General features: G+C 31.7%; 1 protein-coding gene and 1 long non-coding RNA gene across 5 annotated transcripts in view; one reads left to right on the top strand and one right to left on the bottom strand.

Annotated features, from left to right (window-relative positions):
- Positions 1-23,333, bottom strand: part of LOC148283666 (ecdysone receptor-like) — a gene marked incomplete at its 3' end in the record, with an annotated part of 719,211 nt that overhangs the window by 168,366 nt on the left and 527,512 nt on the right. The window lies entirely within an intron of this gene.
- Positions 17,692-22,318, top strand: LOC148283670 (uncharacterized). 4 transcript variants are annotated; one of them, XR_015825540.1, is made up of 3 exons: positions 17,692-17,838; positions 20,952-21,046; positions 22,015-22,318. It is a non-coding gene; the product is annotated as an uncharacterized LOC148283670 (long non-coding RNA). The 4 variants fall into 4 exon arrangements; XR_015825541.1 differs by having other exon boundaries at positions 20,952-21,050; positions 22,009-22,318; XR_015825542.1 differs by lacking the exon at positions 17,692-17,838 and having other exon boundaries at positions 20,992-21,046; positions 22,009-22,318.

The raw sequence follows: 23,333 nt of genomic DNA, 5'->3' as shown, positions 1-23,333 counted from the left end.
GTCGGACTAACTTGCAAAACTCCAATCTCCAAAAAAAAAATTTATAATTTGTTGAAATTATACTGTTTTTTCACCCTCCTGTTAAATTTTTTTTTTGGAGATTGGAGTTTTGCAAGTTAGTCAGACGATATATATGGCAATAACAAATGGTAACATGGGACGAGGACGACCAAAGAAGGCATCGCACGATCGGATAAACGGAAATTTAAAGTCTGTTCATGTCAAAAGCAGACAGAACCTATGTTTCTGGACTGGCGTCTAAAGTGTAAGGCTGTGCTGAAAATATAAGCTGCTTCTAATGTGCCAACGCAGTGCCCTATGCACCATCTGGTGCGGACAGGGGTATGATGAAAGTAGATTTGACGTGTTAAAATCTATCTCCTTTATGTTTGATGATTTCTATTCTATTAAAAAATCATATCTACGAGTTCTGTTCAGCACCTGTCATGAATTTAGATGTACGTGTTTCAAAATTACGTGTTAAGAATGAGATTTGACAAATTCAAATGTTGCTTAAAACATTTAGATTGATAAAAGTAATATTCGAGCATATATACTAGAAAATCACTAGTTATTATGTAACCAATGACACACTGATGAAATTCGTTCGTAACACTGACATAATCATTTCAAATGCTTCTCACGGTTTAATAGGGATGCTGTGTACATTATGTACACAATTTAGTCAAACATCCTTCATAGATAGCTCAAAGAACATAAGGGGATGTTATCTGTTTGCCAGATTTATACATTTCGAGTGTTCTATTTCTAGTAATATTTAACTGAAATCCACGCGCGTTTTTTACCATCGTGTTTATGGTCTATCTAAGGGGCTTTGATAAAAAAAAGGTCCCCTTGCCTAAGGTCGTACGGAGGTGTAGAGATAATTCTAGTAAAGCGGTTGAATACAACCATAATGTATTCCTTTATATTACAATGTTGCTGAGAAGATGAACTGCCAAAGCGTAATTGTTAATGGAAACTTATCGCGTTCGACGCCTTCAGATTGTTATAAATTATGCGCAAACTTGTTCATTTCAGCCATCAAAGGCTCATAAACATTTTACTGTTTAACTTTATTGGGAAAATAGGTATAGATACGCGGATTTTAATGGCGTTTCAATAATGTTTGCTAAGGATTAATGGATTCATAATAATAAATGCCAAAACAATAGGGTGATTATAGAACTTTCGATATTTATTCATTCAGAGAACGGAAAACTTTGACAATAACACGCAATAAAATTAATTTTGCTGATCAGAAAAATGTTTGTAAAAAAGCAGAGCCATACACAGGAAATGGCAATAAATATAATATGCTTACAGACAGGAATCGTTAATGGAAGCATTATACAACAGGAAGGAAAAAATGAATGTCCTCTAAAGGTCAGCCATATGTCTCTGGTAAAATAAATATACTACGCGCTATTATTGCATAGAAAAAAAGTGTCTTTTCTGGAGAGAAAAAGCTCACACGTTCTCAGAGCAGCGTTTATTAATAATTTTATATTTTTTGGCCTTGACATAAACTTAATTTTGTTTGTATTATGTGTGAGAACAGACACCGTGTCCCCGAACTACTTGTTTATATTTAAATTGATATCTACATATAAATTAATGACAAATTTTTTTTTTTCAAACATAACATAAAATCGATTAAAGATAATTAATTCAGATTATTATACAGGGAATTTGGGGATTCAAAAACAGATCAACAAATGACTAAAATTATTTATTATTACTTCGAAAACGTCAGTTAGCAACGTTAAAATCAATTCAAAACAATAAGTTATATTTAATATGAATTCTATAATTGTTTAATAAAGAATAATAAAAAGCTCAATTTTAATTACTTGTTACTTAAATTAAAAAATATATTATCGACTAACCACAAAGTATTTGCACTTAAGTAAAACAGCACAACCGTACACAAATCAATAGTTACAAACAAATAAGCCTCTCAATCCCAGCCTTAATGTACGGATCTCGGCATTTGTGCATCTATCGTCCATAGTTTTACCACACATTCGCCTGAGAGATACTTTCATCCCTGTTTTCCCAAGTCCATACTTCGCTCCCATACATCAGAGTCGGGACCAGGACTCCATTGTTAACTGCTAATTTTGCTTCTTGCGACAAACATTTATTTGCCAAGGTTAATTTCAGTGCACCGTTCACTCTGTTCCCGGCACTCATCATTATTATTATTTTAATGGATAACCCATACAGCGCCATTTTCATAATAATATCTGAAGGGCGCTTTACAAAGTGATTATATAAAGAAATAAATTTAATTTTAACTTTTTTGGTTTGTAAATTAAATTTAAACAAAACAAATTACATTGTTATCACATGCTCACTCACCCCTTTCAATATATTTCTCAGTCATTCCATCCCTAGTAATCATACTTCCGAGATACACGAATTTCTCAACCTGTTTTAGTGTAACCCCATTCACAGTGATTTCACATTTAGTCATACTTTCATTTATTTCAAAAACATCACATTCAATTTATTGACATTCATCAACAAATCGCTTCCCTTGCATACATTGTAGACTTTTGTTACCTAGTTAATAAGAGAATAAAGGTTTAAAAATCTATGAATTGAAATGCCATATCAACTATGCGTTTGTAATTATATGTTTTCAATTTAAATATGCCATTTGCTTTGATTTAATCCATATTATGCTAAATATATTCGTATTTTTTATCTTGAAATTCATAGATCTGGCAATGCGGCTAAGTGAACACCAGAGGAGAAGTATATTGTGCTAGTATTGTATAGAGTGTTTATTGTATGGGGGCCATATGTTCGTACGTTTAAACTTTTTTCATTACATTTGTCAATCTAGGGTCGTGTGAAGGGATGTTCAACCCCTGTCCCATACTCACACAAACTGTGTATTTTCAACTGCATAATATGTTATTTTACCTACGCAGAAAAATTGCATTACTCGATCAATATTATGTGTGGAAAGATATTGTTATACAAATGTACGGAGGGTACTTGATGGAAAGATAAAGGCAAGTAAGAAAAATATTCAGGAATATTATAATGTGGCTAGATAAGAAAGGAGAGTAACTGCACTACAAAAATCAAATTTCTGGTCTATAAAAAAACTTTCCCCTTTCCAACAATAGATTTCGTTAGTTATCTCCATAATATTATTCTTTATAGTGGGCCAACACGCATACGAATTATTTAATAACCGGGCGCATAATATAGAGAATGAAAAATGTCATACATGAATATGGAAGTAACCTACCAATAGTGACAATAGTGAATGTTACACAGTATGCAAAGTGATCAATCAAACAGGCCGACGACGCAGGTCTACAAATGAATAAAATGACTCGCCTACAGTCTGTATTGAATGCTGCAGCGAGACTTATTTTTGGAATCTCTAAGTTCAGTCAGATCACCCCACTACTTTAGGAATTACACTGGCTACATTTTCCACAGAGGGTGAAATACAAACTCTGTCGGCTTATGTATAAGTCACTGCACAACTCTGCTCCAGAATATATAAGGGAACTCTGCATTTCAGATGAACTAGCTGACAGGCGTCTCCCGCTTAGAGCTTTGTCTACGGCGAGAGGAAAAGTTATCGTACCTCTGCGCAAACAGCGCACTAAATTCGGCGAACGCGCATTTGCGGTCGCAGGCCCCCCCGTGTGCACCCCCATTATGGAGTAATACGATTTTCAAAAATGTATAAAATGTCAGTTAATATTTTTTTGGCATTACCAAAAATTCCAGAAAAAATAAATAAATGGGTAGAAATTATAAAGAATTTAAGGAAAAAATCTGAGAGAGATCCATAAAAAACTAATGTTGTTTGCGAACATTCAAATACAAACTTTTTTAAATACGAAAAAATAACATCCTACCAATATTTTAGTATAATATGCATTCTCGTCGAATGTAACAACCCTGGTTGGTCGATGAATAAAACATTTACGCTTCTAACTTGTTTCTACAGATTAGATAAAATATTCAATTGATTTAATTATAAATATGCCCAGCGTAAAGCTCATCATTTTGCAAAAAACCGCACGTAAATCGGTACAGTAGTTATTTAGTCTATCGAGCACACTCATACCAACATCGATTTATAGATAACATAAATAAATAAGAAATTACCGGTAGTGAACGTAAATATCTTTGTGCATTATGATACAATATATATTAATTTAAGTAACTACTGCTTTGTTATGCAATATTTTATAACACAGTTGATGACGTTTAGTTTTTAGTTGAAACACAATCTGCCTTGGTGGCATTATTCGATGGATAATGGCCACTCTAATATGCAGCCAAGATAAAGGATGGAAGTCGCCATTATGGCTTTAGACTTAGACCGTAAAGCTGAAGTGAACTAATGAATGTTGCAACGACACCATAATATTATGATGTACCTAATCTTTACACTTTATCATTTTATGACGTGTCTGCGTCACAACACCGCGACTTTATAACTAAATTTACGACGGGAAATTATCTTCAGGATAAAGTTTACCTTATTCGGGCGAAGCAAAATCTCTTCGTTAGTTTATGGAAATATTTTGGAAGAACATTTTATATATCTATCATTAATATAACGTTAATAATAATCCAATAATTACTTTAATCACAAAAATAATATAATAAGACATATTTATCCTAGAGTCAACCGTATTTTTTGTGTCGAAGTATGATCGATTCTTCATAGCATTTTTTAAAAACCAAACAGGCCAGGAGGGCATTTACAGTGGTGATTAAAAGGACAGAATATCGATGCTTAAGAAAACTGACATTTAATTTTTGTGTTCTTTCCGGGAATCGAGCCCGGAACCTTTCGTGGGCGAGTCAAGCGTCTTAACCACTACACACACACATTTGGTTGATAACTTGTGAACATCTTAGACAGGGCAGTTTTCCAAAATAACTTATTTTTTATAAAATTTATATTTGAAGCACTAACTTTGTGGTTATTCATTAATATAAAATAAATATAAAACAACATTGTTTTAAACTACTTATTTTTATTTTTCTACCGACTGATTTCAAAGCTACACAAGCTTCGTTTTCAAGGTATACTTAACTAATAAATCTAGATCTCACATTAATTTATTACGAAATATTATAAGTCATTAAAATCGAAAAAAAAGAAGTACAAAATGAATACATTTTAAAATGTGAACAAAATAAAAGCTACAGGTTTTTGCAAAAAATATGTAAATGGTGAAACCTTTATTTTAGATGTAAATACTCAGTGTTTCAAATATATCAAGAAACCGTTAAGCTAATTTAGCTTAATATCGTATATACGCGCGCGCAGATTAATCGTGACAATGTTCTAAACAAATTTGAATAGTCAGGAACAAATAAACAGGAATCGTGACGTATTAGGGGCGTGGCCAATGGAATGGCAGTTTTCGCGGGATTTCAAAATTCAAAATTTAAAAACATTTTTTACGCCACTAAGTAATAAAAAAATTTTTTTTTGCTGGACAGTATTTCATAGACCTTATTACTTTAAAAATGTAAATAAAAAAAACGTGATATGCTCTATTGTCTATAAAGTAAAATCAACTTTTCTGTACAAAAGTACGCATGTATTTATATACACATCTTTTTTGCTTAATACGTTTGATAATATGCTGCCGACGGAGGGAGCTACTTCAAAATTTTCCACAATATTCACATTTTCGGTTTTAAAAATTGATTTTACTTTGTAGACAATTGAAGATAATTCTGTTAACTTCCTATTGGCACTGTATTTTAGTTAAGTACTCTTACATATTCCAAAATTGTTTGGTGTACTATATGGAGACTAAAATAACAAACTAAAATTGAGTTAAAAGATTATCAATGTTTTTTAGCTAATTTGGGATTGAAATTAGGAAAAATGTATAGATTACGTAGACCTCTTTCTGAATTATATATTGTATGAACTACTGAATTATTTATTAATTTGGACACTTTATGTATATATATACAGTTTACACACATATAAATAAGGGCGGGCATATTTCCTTTGGGCAATTTCTTCCTACCTACCCAAACCGTTCAATTTGAGAAAATCAGTGGTATATGAACATATTGTAGATATAATATTTTCATTATAAAACAAAATACTGATATATAAAATATTACAATGGAAATCGACTAAATATCTACACTATACTATGAATATTTTTTTATTTATTTAACTTTTTGTACATAATGTTATTTGTACATTGGCGGGCTTATTGCCAAATGGTAATTTCTTCCAACCAACCAATAAAATAAAAGTTTTATTTTTGTAATTTGAGTTACAGAACATATTCAATAAAAAAAAGAATAAAAAACTAAAGATACATAAAAATATAAATAAACGTATTTGTTTATAAATGACCTTAAATCAAAACTATTACTCAATGAAAAAAAGGAAAAAAGAGGAAAGAGGGAAAAGGAAAGGAGGAGAGATAAGGGAGGGAAAGGAGATGTTTCTTCAGACGTGATTTAAACAGAGATAATGTATGTTGATTTGCGCATTAATACCCCTTATCACTTAGACGTGGAGATTTTACTGCTCTCTGTAAACAAATACAATTTATTATTATTAATTATTATTCTCGCTAGGTACGCAGATTTACAAATGCAGAAATATCATTATTTTAAACCACGCGAGATAAATACACATTAAAAAACTATTTACAGAGTACTAAATATTTCAAATTAATAATTTTGAAGCGATTAATTAAAAATATACTGTGTGTTATGTTTCTTATATTATGTTTTCTTACTGTTTTGGATTGTATTAACTGATATTATATACTGTGACAAAAATGATTTTTTTTATGTACGGTCCCAAATGTTTTTTTTATCATAACTTCTGGGAGTATGATATCTTGTTCATGTATTGTATGTTTCGTTAAAAATTAAAAAAAAACATATTGAAAAATAAAATATATGCATTGTTTTGTTTTGTGACGTGTGAGCAGCAGACGTTGACGCAGGAGTTAATTAGTATATTTAATATGATAAAGTAATAGAATCCGCACAGGATGTTAACCCACCGAACAACTGTAACCTTACCACTCACATAACATCCTACCAACACACATAGTACTCAATATCTAGCACTACGTGCGGGAAAGGATACTCGAAACTTGTGCGCAGTACGACGGGTGATCCTTTAGAATGCCACAAGGATCACGCTGTGATTAGGGATGCGACCACTAAAAAGTCTTGTAAACTTTAATGAATTAATATAGTATGACAATAATTTATTTTAATACCAATAAAGTAAAGCATGATTCCATATTTATGTTTCTGAAAAATAACTGTTTTGTTTCTCCATATTACGAATCCAAGTTAAATGAATATTTTTTTTACTGGAGTAAAACATTTGCAAGAGTAATGTTTTTAATATCGGTCACCTTTTTAATTTAATTTTGACCTAGAATGCAACAAAAAATTGTATAATTATTATATTTATAAAATATGAAGTCAACAGCAATAAAAACTGCCAATTGTCAAGTGGTTATAACAGCGCACTAAATTTGGTGAACGCGCATTTGCGGTCGCAGGCCCTATGGCATGGAATGCTCTCCCAGCAGAGGTGCGAGGCTGTGAAAGTGAAGCGATGTTTCGGAAAAAACTTAAAACCCACTTGTTCTCTAAATCATTTGAATAAATCCGTAGCACGTGACAGAAAAATAAATTATTTTAATTAAATTACAAATTTAAAAGCTTCAATTAAATTAACTTAACAATAGCATCACCATGTAAAGCGCCCTTGAGGTATTTTATTACGAAAATGGCGCTATATAAGTTATCCATAATAAATAATTGCAACGCGTCCTTAGCACATTTTTGAATTTTTAAATTTTTTATTTAAGTACCTATTTATAATTTTTAAAAACCAGTTAGGGTTACAAAGGTTTACGAAGTGTGCAAGGAGAGTGATTTGCTAATGAATGTGCAAAAGTCGAACGTCATGGTCTTTGAAAGAAATGTAACTATGACTGAATGTAAGATTGTAGTAAATGGAGATAGTTTGAAACAGGTCGAAGAATTTGTATATCTGGGTAGTATGTTTACTAGAGATGGAAATATGGACAAGGATATTGAAAGGAGGGTTAGTGCCGGTAACAGAGTTAATGGTGCCTTAAAGTCTGTCGTAGCAAATAAGTGTCTATCGCAAGAGGCTAAATTAGCAGTTCATAATGGAGTTCTGGTACCAACCCTAATGTATGGAAGCGAAGCATGGAGTTGGAAAAAAAGGGACGAAAGTAGACTGAATGCTGTTGAAATGCGATCTCTCAGGCGAATGTGCGGAAAAACAATGTATGATAGGTTCCCCTCATGTCGAAATTAGAGCAGAATGCAAGGCTGAGTTAAGCATTATCGACAAAATTAAGAAAGGTCTTTTGCGATGGTTCGGTCATGTGGAGCGAATGAATGATGAAAGAACGGCTAAAAAGATTTATGATGCGAATGTGTCTGGTTGTAGAAGTCGAGGGAGGCCGAGAAAGACATGGCATGATCAAGTACAACAAATTCTTGAAAGTGGTCATGTGAAAAGTCGGAATAATCGACGTGCGTGCGTGAGAAGATGTATGAATGTGAAGGAAGCAAAGGAAGTGTGCCAGGACAGAGTGGTGTGGCGTTCTATCCTCTCTGCCTACCCCTCCGGGGAAATGGCGTGATGGTTAGTTAGTTAGTTAGTTAGGGTTATATAAGAAATATGACAAGATCTTGTCACGTTATGTCTCGTTTGGTTAGTCTAGTCATCATGTGCATGTTTCTGTGCATCTGTGATAGCAATCAGGAAATTCATTGTTACGGGAAATCGGATATAAAAAACGTTTTCATACGCGCGGTTAAAATAAGAACATGAAATGGTACGACGTAGTTTCTTGAAAATGTATGAAAACTACTTTGAACGACGACGCCAGTTTATCTGAATCAACCGATGATAATGTTGTGATATTATAGGTTTCCGGTTTACGGGTAGCTAATTCACTAAAGGGCAGAACTCACCGAAGAGAACCTGTAACGTCACACGCGGAGTGATTTCAAAATGAAACTTCATAGCGCTTATAATGTGATAATACGATACATTAAAAGTTTTTTTTTTTAATTGGCTTAGTTCAATAGTCAATTAACAAATATGTGATAATACCATACATTAAAAGATTTTTTTTTTAAATTGGCTTAGTTCAATAGTCAATTAACAAATAATAAAAAAATCATTATCATTTAGCATTATCGACAGTATCAAGAAAGGGGTGTTGTGTTGGTTTGGACATGTAGAGCGAATGGACAGCGAAAGAACGGCTAAAAGGATCTACGATGTGAATGTTAATGGATGCAAAAAACAAGGAAAGCCGAGGAAGACATGGCACGATCAAGTTCATCAAATACTTGAAGATGGACATGTCAAAAGTAGGAATAATCGGCGTGCGTGCATGAGAAGATGTATGAATGTAGAGGAAGCGAGATATGTATGTATGTGTGTTTATTATTTATATTTTTATGTATTTCATTACTTTAAATTTGTTTTTTATTATATACTATACTATATTACTTATCTTTAAGTAACATGTATTATTGGCACATATATATAATTTATATTTGTAAAATAACGATTTTTAATTTCTTACATTTGATGAACTAGGCATTTGTAATTAAGTAGTTTTAGTTTTGTTTTTTTTTTTTTATATTAGTATAGAACTGCTTTAAAAGATAAAAAATCTCCATCCTGGAATAGGCTGAGCCATGTTAGATGGAAACTATCCTAAACAGAAAACACTCCGTTTTCCTTTCCTATTCACTAGTTTTATATAGATTCCCTGTTACTAAATATGAATACTTATTTTATAAAAAAAAAAAAAACATAGTGATATGGCGTTCTATCCTCTCTGCCTACCCCTACGGGAAAATTGCGTGATGGTTTGTTGTTGTTATAAATTTTTAAAAAATTAGCTTTATAATTTCCACAAAAATAGTTTTTTAATGTATTCAAGAGGGAACATTATTCTGTATAAAAAAAAGTTTACAAGCAATGTTTAAGTATAAATAAATATGTAGTGTTATATATTGAATGTTATAAAACGATATTTTAACGCGACTACACCCGTCCATTAGTATCGAGTGTTATTTGAATCAATATAAATTCCAACGCGCGTACCATCCCTAACTACCGTCGTTCTCTTCTGCGAGGGATGATGGAATGTGTTCAGGCAACCGAAACAACGGTACCTACACCTATAATAAAATGTTTATGTTACGCGTCCCAGGGTCTCATAGAGTTAGGGATGGCTGTTAGGTAATTGTAAACGGGACGTAACATGACGCTGAACATACCAATCCACAAAATGGTGGTCGCTAGCGCACGCCTTTGCATTTCATTACACGCGGTTCGATGTGAATTACACTTTACAGTTAAGATACTCGTAAATCGTCGAGAATATGTGTATACAAAAATACTACGGTTAAAAAAATATGATATTTATATAAATGAATATCAAAATAGCCTATATATATCGGTATGTAAAATGGGAATGATAATAAAAACATGTATCACATATTAAAATAAATAAATAAAATGAAAAATATAAAAATTGTATCCAGTATATCGTGGGTATAAAAGGAAAACCGGTTAACTGCAAAAAGCCAGTTTTGCGTAAATTGAATTTTAAAGTTTGGTAGTTCATTAAAAATCAGGTTTTGTTTTTTTTTTATATTTATTATTTATTTTTCATAACATTTTTATACATTACAGAATTCATTTGAAAAAACAGCGACAGAATTTAAAAACAAAAAATTGGATAAGAAAAATAAAATCCACATTTAGCTGGTTTCCCGTGTAAAGAAATTTGTGCTGGTTGAGTTAGCCGGTGACATTGTCTAACTGAATTTGAGTTATATCAAATTCAACACTGTCGTCATCTTCAGATAAAGCATTTATCACATTAGAAGAAGTGAAAAGACTCTTGTACTAATGTTGGAATTCTTCGGGAATGACTCCTGTTTTGGATGACTTTAACAAGTCTTTTTAAACATAGTTTTTCGCTGTAGTAAGGTTTCATTAAGGCAGATGTTTTTACTTCAATGAAAACTAGCTAAACTCACATAGTAGTCGTTTTTACTTGTAATAAAAACTTTGGATGTGATATTGGTTTAGTAACAAAAACCAGACAAAGATACTTAACAGTTTTTCCTTGTATATTCATTAATAAAAACATAAACTTCAATTAAAAAATAATCACTTAAAATCATTTAAGTTATTTTCTTTGTAAAGATTTGAGAAGAAATTCTATATATACGTTTTTACTAGCTCCGCAATTTTCTGAAACTCAGTTAATGGCGGAAATATCATTTGACCGATAAAACCTGTAGATAGTATGAACATTTGGACAAACTCAAATATTACTGTAGATAGAGGATAAAAAATTTGAAGTTAATGGTATTCAAAACTTAAATTTGCCAAAAACGTAGTTAACCGGTTTTCCTTGTATACCTACGATGTATCAAAGAGTGATATTTATTTTGTATGAATATAACTAAAGGGAAATAGACATTAAAATTACAGTTTAATTAGGTGGTTAACACTCTCGCGGACTACTATAGGAATGCAGGGTGACACTTATATCGATATTTGTTTTTTTTTTATTTTTTTATTTTATTTATTTATTCACACTTATTATCAAAATACAATTCCATATTCACTTTGCCCAGCTAACAAGGGTACATACCCCGTTCCAAGCTAGGCAATTACATTTTAATATATTATAATACTTAACAAATTAATATAGAGCACAGACAAACAAAATATAAACTTATTCGGATACACATTTTGATTCATATACATACAGACATACACATATATACACACATGTATATATAAATATACACATATATACATATGTACATACACACACACGTTCATACACGCATGCGCATACACATACATACATTCATAAAAACATAGACAATTTATTTATGCGAAACTTCATGGTTGTCATCTATAAATATATATTTTTTAAATTATTCTTTATTTTTTATATTTTATTTTTGACATCCAGTAAGGTTCTCCAATCCGTGGCATGCATCAACTTTTCTGACTCCCTACGACCAATGTCATGAAAGAGCGAGGTCAACACCTTCCGTAACTTGACAACACTCCCGTCTTTCCACGATTCTGGCAAAAGGTTATGGACCTTTTTGCCTACGTTATAGTGTTGTCTCGATGCCAGAACAGTGTTGACCCCTTCACTTAGTATCAGATCCCTATTAGAGTATCTTGTGTTATGGTTGTGGTTGACGCTTGGGTAAATGTCTCTCTTTATGTGTGTAACCACTACCGTTCTCAATATATACTGTTGAATAATATTCAGTACTCTGAATTCTTTGAAGAGCAAGTCACTTGGATAGCGAAATGTTTTTTTTAAGATGACTCGGATTAAAGATTTCTGTGCAATTGCTACAGGTTCAAGGGCGGTTTTTGTGCAAGCTCCCCAACCAATTAGACCGTAAGTCAACACAGAATTTGCCAGTGCATGGTATAGGTGTTTCAAGTCCGGGACTTTAAGTATATTTCTAAGTGGGATGAAAAAATGTATTAAGCGCTTAATTTTTGCAGTTATAGTTTCAATTTGTTCTGTAGATATTTGCGAGATAAGCATCCGTGTATTATTTAAGGACAAATAAGTGTACCTTAAGAGTCAGTGTTACGCAGGTGCTTAGCGAGAGCACACGAATAACTGATTTGGCGTTAAATCGTTTAGACTACCATAGTAGTCCACGCGAGCATTGAAGTTATATTTTAGTTTAGGTAAAGTGACGTTTTTTTTTCTTTGGTTAAATGTTTTTCATACATTAACAACAATAGGGAAAATGCGGTACCTTAAGATAATTTTTGGTTGATTATACACTTTATTTGTATTTTAGGCAAAGAAAATGGCAAGGAACTTACAAAAAATATGATTGGTCTGCAAAAAAAATATTAGAAAAACTTTTAAGAAAAAAAGAATTAAATGGCTAATATGTAAAAAGCTTTATATTGATTATTATTATATGTTGACAGACATCAATAAAAAAAATTGTAAATAAATTTTGTGTAAAAAATACGTATGCTTTTAGCACTAAATAATGTTTATATTAATTTTTAAAAGGAAAAATAAGAAACCTGCTGACAAGCCGGTTTCATTATTTTTCCTTTTATATTTTATGTTCATGTTTACCTTCTTAATTAAAAATAAATACAAAAAAATAGTAAAATATGAGTAAATGAGTATGTCAGATTTATTTATTTGTTATTTATTATTTATGTACTCAATTTTATGAAACAAGTTGTTACTAAGTTTTTTTTTGTTGATCTATCGAAAATCCAAAAACACTGTTTTTTAACTATGTTCCTAGAATTGGAGGTTCTGTTTGAATTGTGAATGTTACACAGTGTGTAAAATGGCCGCTTAAACCAGCCAACGACAGGTCATAAGCTCTGTAAATGCCCGGAGTTCTATATGCCCTTGTCAAAAATGTTTTTCCTCCCTGTTCCAATTAATTTCAATATTAAAAACGAAGTTCTCCATCTACGTTAAAATATCTAGCAGGCAAAATGAATTGTTTTTAAATCGATTTGTCATTTTATTTTACGTATATTCGCAATGGTAAAAACATCGATTACGACAGATCGCCGATGCGGCACGCCTATCCCTTCTCTTCCCTTCAAATGGCGTTATTGTGTAGTGACGTCGCGCCGCGCCGTCGGGTAGCGCCGCCGCCGCGTCGCGTCGTGTCCTTGCACTTTGCGGTTCGCGGTCGGTCCGTGACCCGCGCAATGCAAGGCGCCTTGGCCACGCATGCACGCACAACGCACAACGCACATGCGCACTTTTACACTGATATTTTTTGTATTGTAACGCCACATTTACTCCTTTGTGCGAGTTTGGAGCACCCGTACCAGAATAATGGCGATACGTAATGTGATACCAAGAATTTACGTACTAGTAGATATAATCTACACAAAAGAATCGTACCGTATCTACTGAATTTTAACGTCAAAGGCAGCGATTTTAATTGCAACTAGAGCCAAAATTAAAATAAAATATTTGTAATATTTTGTTTTGAAGTAACCATACGTACAATCCATTCAAATCTTTAAATAATTTTGCTTATGTGTGTGTGACAAAACATTTTCAAATAAAATTTGTACTGTCTGGCGCTGATTACGTTATGAAGGAATACATTTTGTAAAATGTATATTTGAAGTACTAACTTTGTGGAAACAAATATAAAATAAAATTGTTTTTTACTACTTACTGTTTAAATATGTATATGTTTATATTTGTTTCAACAGAGAGGAAAAACATTTTTGAGAAGGGATATGGGAATGAGAGTGGGAGTTTAGGCATTTACAGGGCTTATGACATGTCATTGGTTAGTTTTAAAAAAAGTATAAAAAATTGGAAAATTGTTTTCGGGCGTTGCCTAGTAGGTGAATTGGTTCAGCCGGATGAATCTCACCCATATGATAAAGATTTTTAGCTATTTTACTTCACAAAAGTCAAAAGATGGAAGAGTTGAGGAAATTTGGATGTTCAAACTTAGGCAGAATGGTGAGTGTTACACAGTGTGTAAAGTGGCCACTTAAACCAGCCAATGACAGGTCATAAGCCCTTTAAATGCCTAAACTCCCATATTCCCTTATATAGGTTAAAAAATCTATTTTTAAAGAGAATTATTTATTTATCTCTCTCTGAATTAATTATACGATACGCCATAACTTCCTGGGGGTTATCAAGTGAAACTAATATTAATTTTATTCAAACCTTGCAAAATTCTATGATCAAATTGCTACTACATAAAGATGTATACCGCCAGAGACACAATATTTCAATATCATTAATGTATAAATCTGTAAATAAATTATCTGTTAGGGCTCTACTTTGGTACAAATTAATTTGTCAGCATGCGTCGCACTCCGAGTATAAACTCAAGTTGGTACATGATTACAACACCAGGTTTACTAGTATGGAAGGGCTAGCTGTTCCTAGATACTGCAATAAAAAAAAAGTCATATTAGTTACAAAATGTACACGTATATTTTAATATTATGTGCGGGAAATCCACGATGAATTTAAACAGGAGTGCATATCTGAGACGGGTATGATTAATAATATTAAGAAAGGGTTTGGTCATGAAAAACGAATGGATGACGAAAGAATAGTAAAACAGATATATATGGTGAGAATGAATGGTACCGTAGGACGAGGACTACTAACAAAGATGTGGCACGATCGGATAAACAAAAATCTCCAGTCTGGTCATGACAAAAGCTGACGAAACCGAAGGAAATATTTGACAAAATGAATTAATGTAAAACAGGCTAGGAATGAATGTCAAGATACACGTGAGTGGCGGGCCATCATCTTTGAAATGGCTTAGTGGAATAAGCATACTTGAATTGAGTCTATTTTCAACCGAGAAAGAAGTAGCATTATCATATTAAAAAAATACGTTAAAATGGACACTTTAAAGGTGAGAAATACATCAACATACTCTACCTATGTGACGTTAGGGTGACTTGGCGTTATATTCTCCCTGATTATAACGCCGTACAAGCTTGTTTTGTTTGTTTATTAGAAAATTTAAATAAAATTCATACAAACATTCCAATTTTATTATGGAATAAGAGATTAATAAATGGATATTAATATTATTATCTAGATCTGTTAAGAGCGATTTAACGGAAATGGCGCGGCTAGAGACGGGTCATGAACATGTGTATATTGTAAATCTAATATTTTATCTACCAACTTTAGAAGTTTTATATTATAACTGACTTCATACGATTATTGGCCAACAGGCAAAAGGATTAAACACCAAACTGACTTGCGGCAATATTAATAGAGAATGACGCGGACTGATTAAAATATACGAATCGCGCTATCTCGCCAGTAATGCTGATAGTTAAGGAATACGTCCTTTAAAGATAATGTTTAATTGGTATGAAATAGTGCCAGTGGATTAATAAATTATTTACCTTGGCATGGAAAAGAACAGGTTTGCGGCGACAACGCTGTTTTCTGACTAAACTACCATCAATAATTAAAAACCGAAGAAAATTTCCATACCATAAATTTACCGTTTTACGGCGTATATGTTGAATTAATTGGTGAAGTTTCGTAACAAGAAGCTTAAATCGAAATACTCAATTTCAAAGGTATCGATCGAATTGTATCCTACAGAAAATGGCTGCCGAATATTCAACGAAATATTGCGTGTAATATTAGACAGTGATTTTAATTTAATTCCTTATTGAAAAATCAAGACTCGCCCAGGTTCATTTATTATATATATAGAATATATATCTCTAAGTCATATCATATCTCGAAGTGTTTAACGCACTCCCCAAGGATAATAATATTATAGTAAATCGTTATTTGAATTTATTTTGATTTAACAATATTTTGAGTTTGTCCAAATTTTTGTAGACAAGGACTGGATTCAACTCCCTGGGGAGCTGTTTATATTAACATATTACAACAGAGATAAAGAACATTTAAGAAAAGGTAATATAGAAGTCTAGGCATCTACAGGGCTTATGACCTGTCAATGGCTGGTTTAAGTGGCCACTTGACACACTGTGTAACATTCACCATTCTGCCTATATTTGAACATCTATATTCCTTCAATTCTTTCATCTGTCGATGTTTGTGAAGTTAAATAATTCAATTAGGTGAAATAATTCAATAAGATGAATCTCACCCGCATAAATAAAGATTTCAGCTCTTTAACTTCACAAACATCAACAGATGAAAGAATTGAAGGAATATAGATGTTCAAATATAGGCAGAATGGTGAATGTTACACAGTGTGTAAAGTGGCCACTTAAACCAGCCATTGACAGGTCATAAGCCCTGTAGATAGATGCCTAGACTTCTATATTACCTTTTCTTAAATGTTCTTCATCTCTGTTGTAATATTTTGATTTCATTTTTTTTTAAATTATGGATACAAAAAGGAGATATAGCTAAGGAATATAAAAGAGATATAGTTTTTTTACGTACAATATATAAATATACGCGTCTTCATTTTTATAAACAAATATTTAGCCATTTCGCCAATTTGAATAAGCGCGGTTTAAAATTTTTTTTGGACATTTTATGTCAGGACCTGAGAGCAGAAAAGTTTATAATTTAATACGTGCTTTCGTTATACACATTTTTTTCGAAGCCTAATGTAACTTTTTCAAGACCAAATATAAAAGAAATTCAGTGTCGCATTTTTCGCACATCCGTCATTGTTCTACGATCGCGACGATAAATGTTTTAATATTAGCACTATTTAAATTGTTTTATATCTTCCATTATAACGCCCTATGCACCATCAGGTATATTTGTAATATAACAAAATCGTATTGATAAAACTGAGAAATAGGTCAAAATGACTTAATTTGATTAATTCAACACTATTTGAGAATGTGTAGTTGTGACAGCTGTTTAAACAGTTGCGATAAATATAAACTAATACAACTACTGTTGATTGGTTACAAATGCTGTTCATTTAAAATATGCGGCTCGCTTCACGTGACAGGGTCCCTGCACAATCTACACATGTGTGCAAAATGTAGACGACAATGCGCATTACAGTTTTGCTTTTACCATTTCAATCAGTAACGTGTAAACACACAAGGATTGCAGTAAAACATGGCGTCTCCCGCCATTTGGAGCTGTCAATCACAATACCATTTGGGAAGCCATTGATGCGGATTTTATACGTGTTGCCGTAAACATCGGATCATAAAATAGATAACTTTGAAAACGCATCAAAACGTAGCATTTTTGGCTTTCAAAGGTATCATATAATGTAGAAAGATATTTACATTAAGTTTGATAAAAAATTCATTGGTTTCATCGTTCAGTGGTTTTTTAATTTTTTTCATTTGTTAACATACTAAGCCAAATATTTTTCTAGTCAATTTTTATGCATCGCATTATCAGCGCTACGATTTTTTAAAGTTTCGTATTTCTGAAATAACTCCGCGTGTGACGTCAAAGGTTCTCTTCCGGTTATTCTCGATCAGTTCTTCCCATTGGTCCATCTAAACCGAAAGTCTTTCATAACTCTCATATCATAGGATGATTTATATTAACCGGTGACATCACTCAAAGAAGTTCGTTTTTATTAAAACGTATTATATTATTTATTTCGTACGTTTTCAGAAAACTTTTATTTTTAATTTTATGCTCCAATTTTTACGGCGCGCAAGAAAACATTTGTTGTATCCAATTTCCCGTAGGTCTTCCTCATTGTTTTTTTTATAGCGCGTTGTTATTGAATTATTTTTATTCATATCAGTAAGCACTCTCAAGTTTTGCTATGTTCAAGTAAAGTTCAGACTAAAGTATAAAACAACTCAAGTGAAAAAATATTGAAAAGTAAATGCAGAAAGTTTTGCTATATTTTATATTAAAAAAAAACATAAAACATATTTAGGATAAAATAAACCAGGGTAAATAAAATCTGGTTGAGGTCTCGTGGCTAGTGTTGCGGACTCACGGATCAGAGGTCTGAGGTTCGAACCCCACTGTACTCCAAATTTATTTCTATTTTTTAATAGCGAGTTATTTACAACTCGTTGAAAATGGCCTCCAAAATTGAAATATTTGGGTAAAATATAAGAACGTTTATATTTTTTTATTGTATAATATATAAAATAAAAAAAATGTAGCAGAGAAATATATTATGTGTGTTTAAACAAAAGCGGAATGGTACATATTTTGTAATATAAGCACTCAAAATAATCAATGACAGATCGTAAGGGCTGTACGTGACTGGACTCTCATTTTTCCTACGGAAAAATGCTCTCTATCGCTGTTTCAAAATCGATATCAGATCTAATAGGCAATTTAATAATGACACATATGTACTTTTCAAAAAAACTTACAATATGTAGATATTCGTCGATACAACTTGCATCTTCAGATTCAGGATGACACATAATAAATAAAATAACATTTCATCTTTATGTACTTTGAAAAAATATTTATTGTACAAAATAAGTTTTACACGTGTATAGAAGGGGTTCTGGTTCTACTTTCAAGCGCAAAAAAGAAATGCGGTAATGTGTTTCGACGCTGACCGATTGAGTTTCGATAAAAATTGGCGCAACGCACTACCGAATACCTTCCGTGCGCCTTGAACGTGGATCCCGAATATACTTTTAAAATATTATAAACTAAAATTGAAGAGGGATTTTTCAAAATGGCCTTAGTTAAAAATAATCGTTAAAAAAAAAGAATTTAGGACTAACGAAATGTAGACAAAAGTGGCGACATTATCAAGTATTTTTTTAAAAATCAAATATTTTGTTCCAAAAACGGAAAAAATTCTAATGTATAAAGCCTATGTAAAAACTTAAACATATTTTATGCAAATGCTATGGGGAACAGGATATCGAAGTGACATAAACAGACTACAAAGACAACAACATAAAATATTAAAGTTAGTATATGACCTTCCCTATCTAACAGCAACTAGAGAACTTTTTAAACAAACTAAGCAATTAAATATAACTGAACTCTTTCAACTAGAATCATTAAAATGTATGCATAAATTAGCCACTAATGTAATTGTAGACGAAGAACTAAAACTTGTAGTAAACATAGACAAAATACGAGAATATCAGAAAAATATCATTTGCAACTTTCTAAAACAAGACAAGGACAGTCGAGATTAATAAACCAGGGACTGAAATTATACAATAAACTACCAGACAAAACTAAACAAAAGACTCAGACAAACTTTTCAAAAGATGTAAAAAATATTATTTTGTACAACAGAGTATGAATAAAAAATGTATATATTATTTTTGTAATATAAATTTAAAAATTCGTAAGGGTTAATAAATAAATTTTCAAATAAACAAAAATATATATTTCGTTTTTTCCGTTTTTATCAGGTCAGTTGATTTTTTTAACATGACATCTCAAAGTGATTTTAAACTCAAATTATACAATCAGATCAAATAAAGACTATTTGAAAATTTGCAATAATAAAAATGCTTATTAAAATAAGGATTTTTAAGGCATTTTGAAAAAAAGTGTAGCTTTATAGTATCAGAATTAGTGACAGTTAATGCAGCTTATAATTCTAATTACAATGGCATTGTAGCATTCTTACTTTGAATTTCATAAATTTAGACTTAGGACTGTTTGAAAGATAAAACTTTAATTATTATTCGCAATAGTTCGAAAAGCATCTTTCGGATGTACACAATATTTAGTAAATAAATATAACATGTAATAAAACAATAAACACTGACATAAATAAAATATAATACAAGTAATTTTTCTGATAATAATGTTTGATTATTGTTAAATAATAAAAAAAAAAAAACAATGTATGGAAGTATATAAAAAAGTCTTCTAGCGAATAAATTATGTTTGAACAGCACGTAAATACGAGTATATCACGGAGCTCGTTGGCCGTTCCGGGTCGAGGCCACGCCACATCTTAAATAGCCCTGAAATAGGCCTGAAATAGACCTGATATAGTCCAACGCTTGCAGCCGGGGCGTCCTTGGCCGGTGCACTGCGCCCGTCGTGACGTCACGAGACGCCCCTTCCAACGAGGCGTCGGCGTCGGAATAACGATAGCTCTCGCTTTCCGCTGCGCAATAAGAGAGAAAATCCGAACAGTGTCGAAATAAGAACTTATTTTACGTTTTGATATTAAAATGCTATCGGAGCAATTTAAACGCATTAAATAAATTTAAGAGGACGGTCAGTGAAGTATTTAGAGGGGTTTTTTATTGTAAATTAAATATACGTTATTGACTTCACTTAAATCGGAATATTAAAGCTTTTCAGTAATATTCAAAGCATTAACTTTGTGGTTAAGTATTTCAATTTACGTTATTAAATATTAGGAGTATTTATAATAATACCTGTCTTTTTCAACCGTAGTGATGGTGACGGCGTACTTTAGCATGAAAACGTTAATAAAGTAAATGTCCCAACAAAGAGACAAATACGTTTCGAAATCAATCAGATATTAAGAGGTTGGTAAGTAGTTACATACTAATATTTTCTAACATAATACCCGAATAACATGATAAACCAAAAGCTTTAGTCTGCCCATGTCAAAAGTAGACACAGACAAAGAGCATGTATACAATTGATTTTTTTTAAATAAAAAATACTTAATACACCTCCACTGACTTATTAGACCAATTATTCAGACTTGTCAAATAAATAAGTGACAGTGTACCGAGATATTTTTAATTTACACCTTATAATTAAATATGAGTTATTATATAATTACAACGAAATTCCATCATGAAATGTCAACAGATAACATAAATCAAATGAAATAAGAAAAACCTTGAATTAGAAAGAAACAATAATATTAAAAGTATTTCTATTTAAAAAAATACTTAAAACTTTTATATAACTAAAATATAATTACTTTTCGACCGGCAGATGACGCCATTTCAAATTTAGACTAAACTTTGGTATCTTGATTATCATAATATATAAAGACTAAGTATTGAACTAAAATTGGTTGAAATGATTTAAAGATAATAACATCGAAAATTAAAATGGCCGCAACAAAATTTAAATTTTTTGTTTTTGGAAAGAAATACAAGCATTTTAAAATCACATAAATTTTTGTGATATTTTCCTTTATTTCTACGTAAAAACATGCCTTCTCCTTTTTTTGTGAAGATAATTCTGGTTGTAATATTCAATTTCTAACAACATTTGATTTCGGTTTTTATTACCTTCATACCGGTAAAGGTAAGGGCTATACCGGTTCATACCGGTAAAGATAACAACTAGATTTTCATTTTCTGGTATAGTTTTTTACGAATATTTAAAAATGGACAAATATTACAAATTTAGACATTCGAGTAAACTATAAGAAAGCTAAAATTGTTTTTTTCTTTTAAACGCCATAGTTCATAAATTTATTTTTTTAAATTTATCTTTTAGTTTTTTTACTAATTTTATATTGTTTAAGTTGCAGTTTGGAGTACTACGTTAAAGAAAAAAAAATATTTGCGACAAGTCCCAACTTCATGGGACTAAAAGCCCCGTGTTGAGTTGGAACGAGCAATGAGTTGACACAGACACATGAGTATATCATCACAAATATTATATAGGGTCAGAAACATAACAATATTAAAATATATATAAATATATCACATCAATATGGTAAACATCAAGGGTTTCCCTTCTGTATTCTCTTACTTTATATTGATTAACACTAATACCTAGGCATCCGATGACAATTTATTAGCTAATACTAAATTGGAAAGAATATTGTTTGATATTTTACGTTTTTTTATATAAAGTTATATTGCATTTGTTTGCATATTTTTAAAATAAAGTCTATAATAAAAAAATCGATATGCATATTTTAAAATTATTATAGTGCACTTCCCACCCAGATTCGGTCAAGGACTTGGTAATTATTAAAGTGACCCAATAGCTAATGTAAACACGATTATGAAAATAAACAACTTTGTGGAGTGCAGTAACCCCAAAGGTCAAAAGTAATGGCGATTCTAAGCTTTTTATAGACCGGCGCAATCTCATACGTCTTCGTATTTCTGGTTAATTGGGAGTCGTTCGCTGACATTGACGCTGGAGGACTTGATTTGTTCGAAGAAAAAAAATATTTTATCATGTAGCATTATTTGACCTAATTTATTTCAAAATCATAAAATTTTGTTTAAAACACTTTAACACGTTTAAAAAAGTTCTAGAATTAGCAGAAAACGCAATAAGAAATTTTGGTTTTTGACATAAGGATACGAAAGAGATTAAAATATTATATTTTGTGGCAATTGTTATAGACCAAGTGCACGTAGACATCGCCGACTACACTTGAGGTACGGGGTTCAATCCCTGAAAGATTTATACGAAATATCTATTTAAGATAGTTTTCCACTGAAATATTGTGCCTTGGCACCTGAAACGTAAGACTATCACCGAACCTCCTGCTTTAAATAATATTTTTTTGCTAAGGTTGATTTTAGTGCACCTTTCACCCTGTTTCTAGAATTCACTTGAATTCAAAAAACATACATATGATATATATTATAACTATACATCATCATCATTCCCTTTCCGCACCCAACGGTGCATAGGGCACTGCATTGGTACACCAATCGCAGCGTACATTGATCATTTTTATTACATGACGGTAAGATGATCAGTCTTACACTTCAAGTACCAGTCCAGGGACTGTGAAATATTCTAGAGTGAAAACACTTTTTTGAATAAATATTTTGTTTGAACCATGTTGGGGTAAAATAACTTCTTCTTTTGCCGTAAACGTAG

The sequence above is a fragment of the Micrasema longulum genome, unplaced genomic scaffold, assembly GCF_059751315.1.
Source record: "Micrasema longulum isolate JH-2025_06_02 unplaced genomic scaffold, ASM5975131v1 h1tg000214l, whole genome shotgun sequence".
Classification (NCBI taxonomy): Eukaryota; Metazoa; Arthropoda; class Insecta; order Trichoptera; family Brachycentridae; genus Micrasema; species Micrasema longulum.
This window is presented reverse-complemented; position numbering and strand designations above follow the sequence as displayed.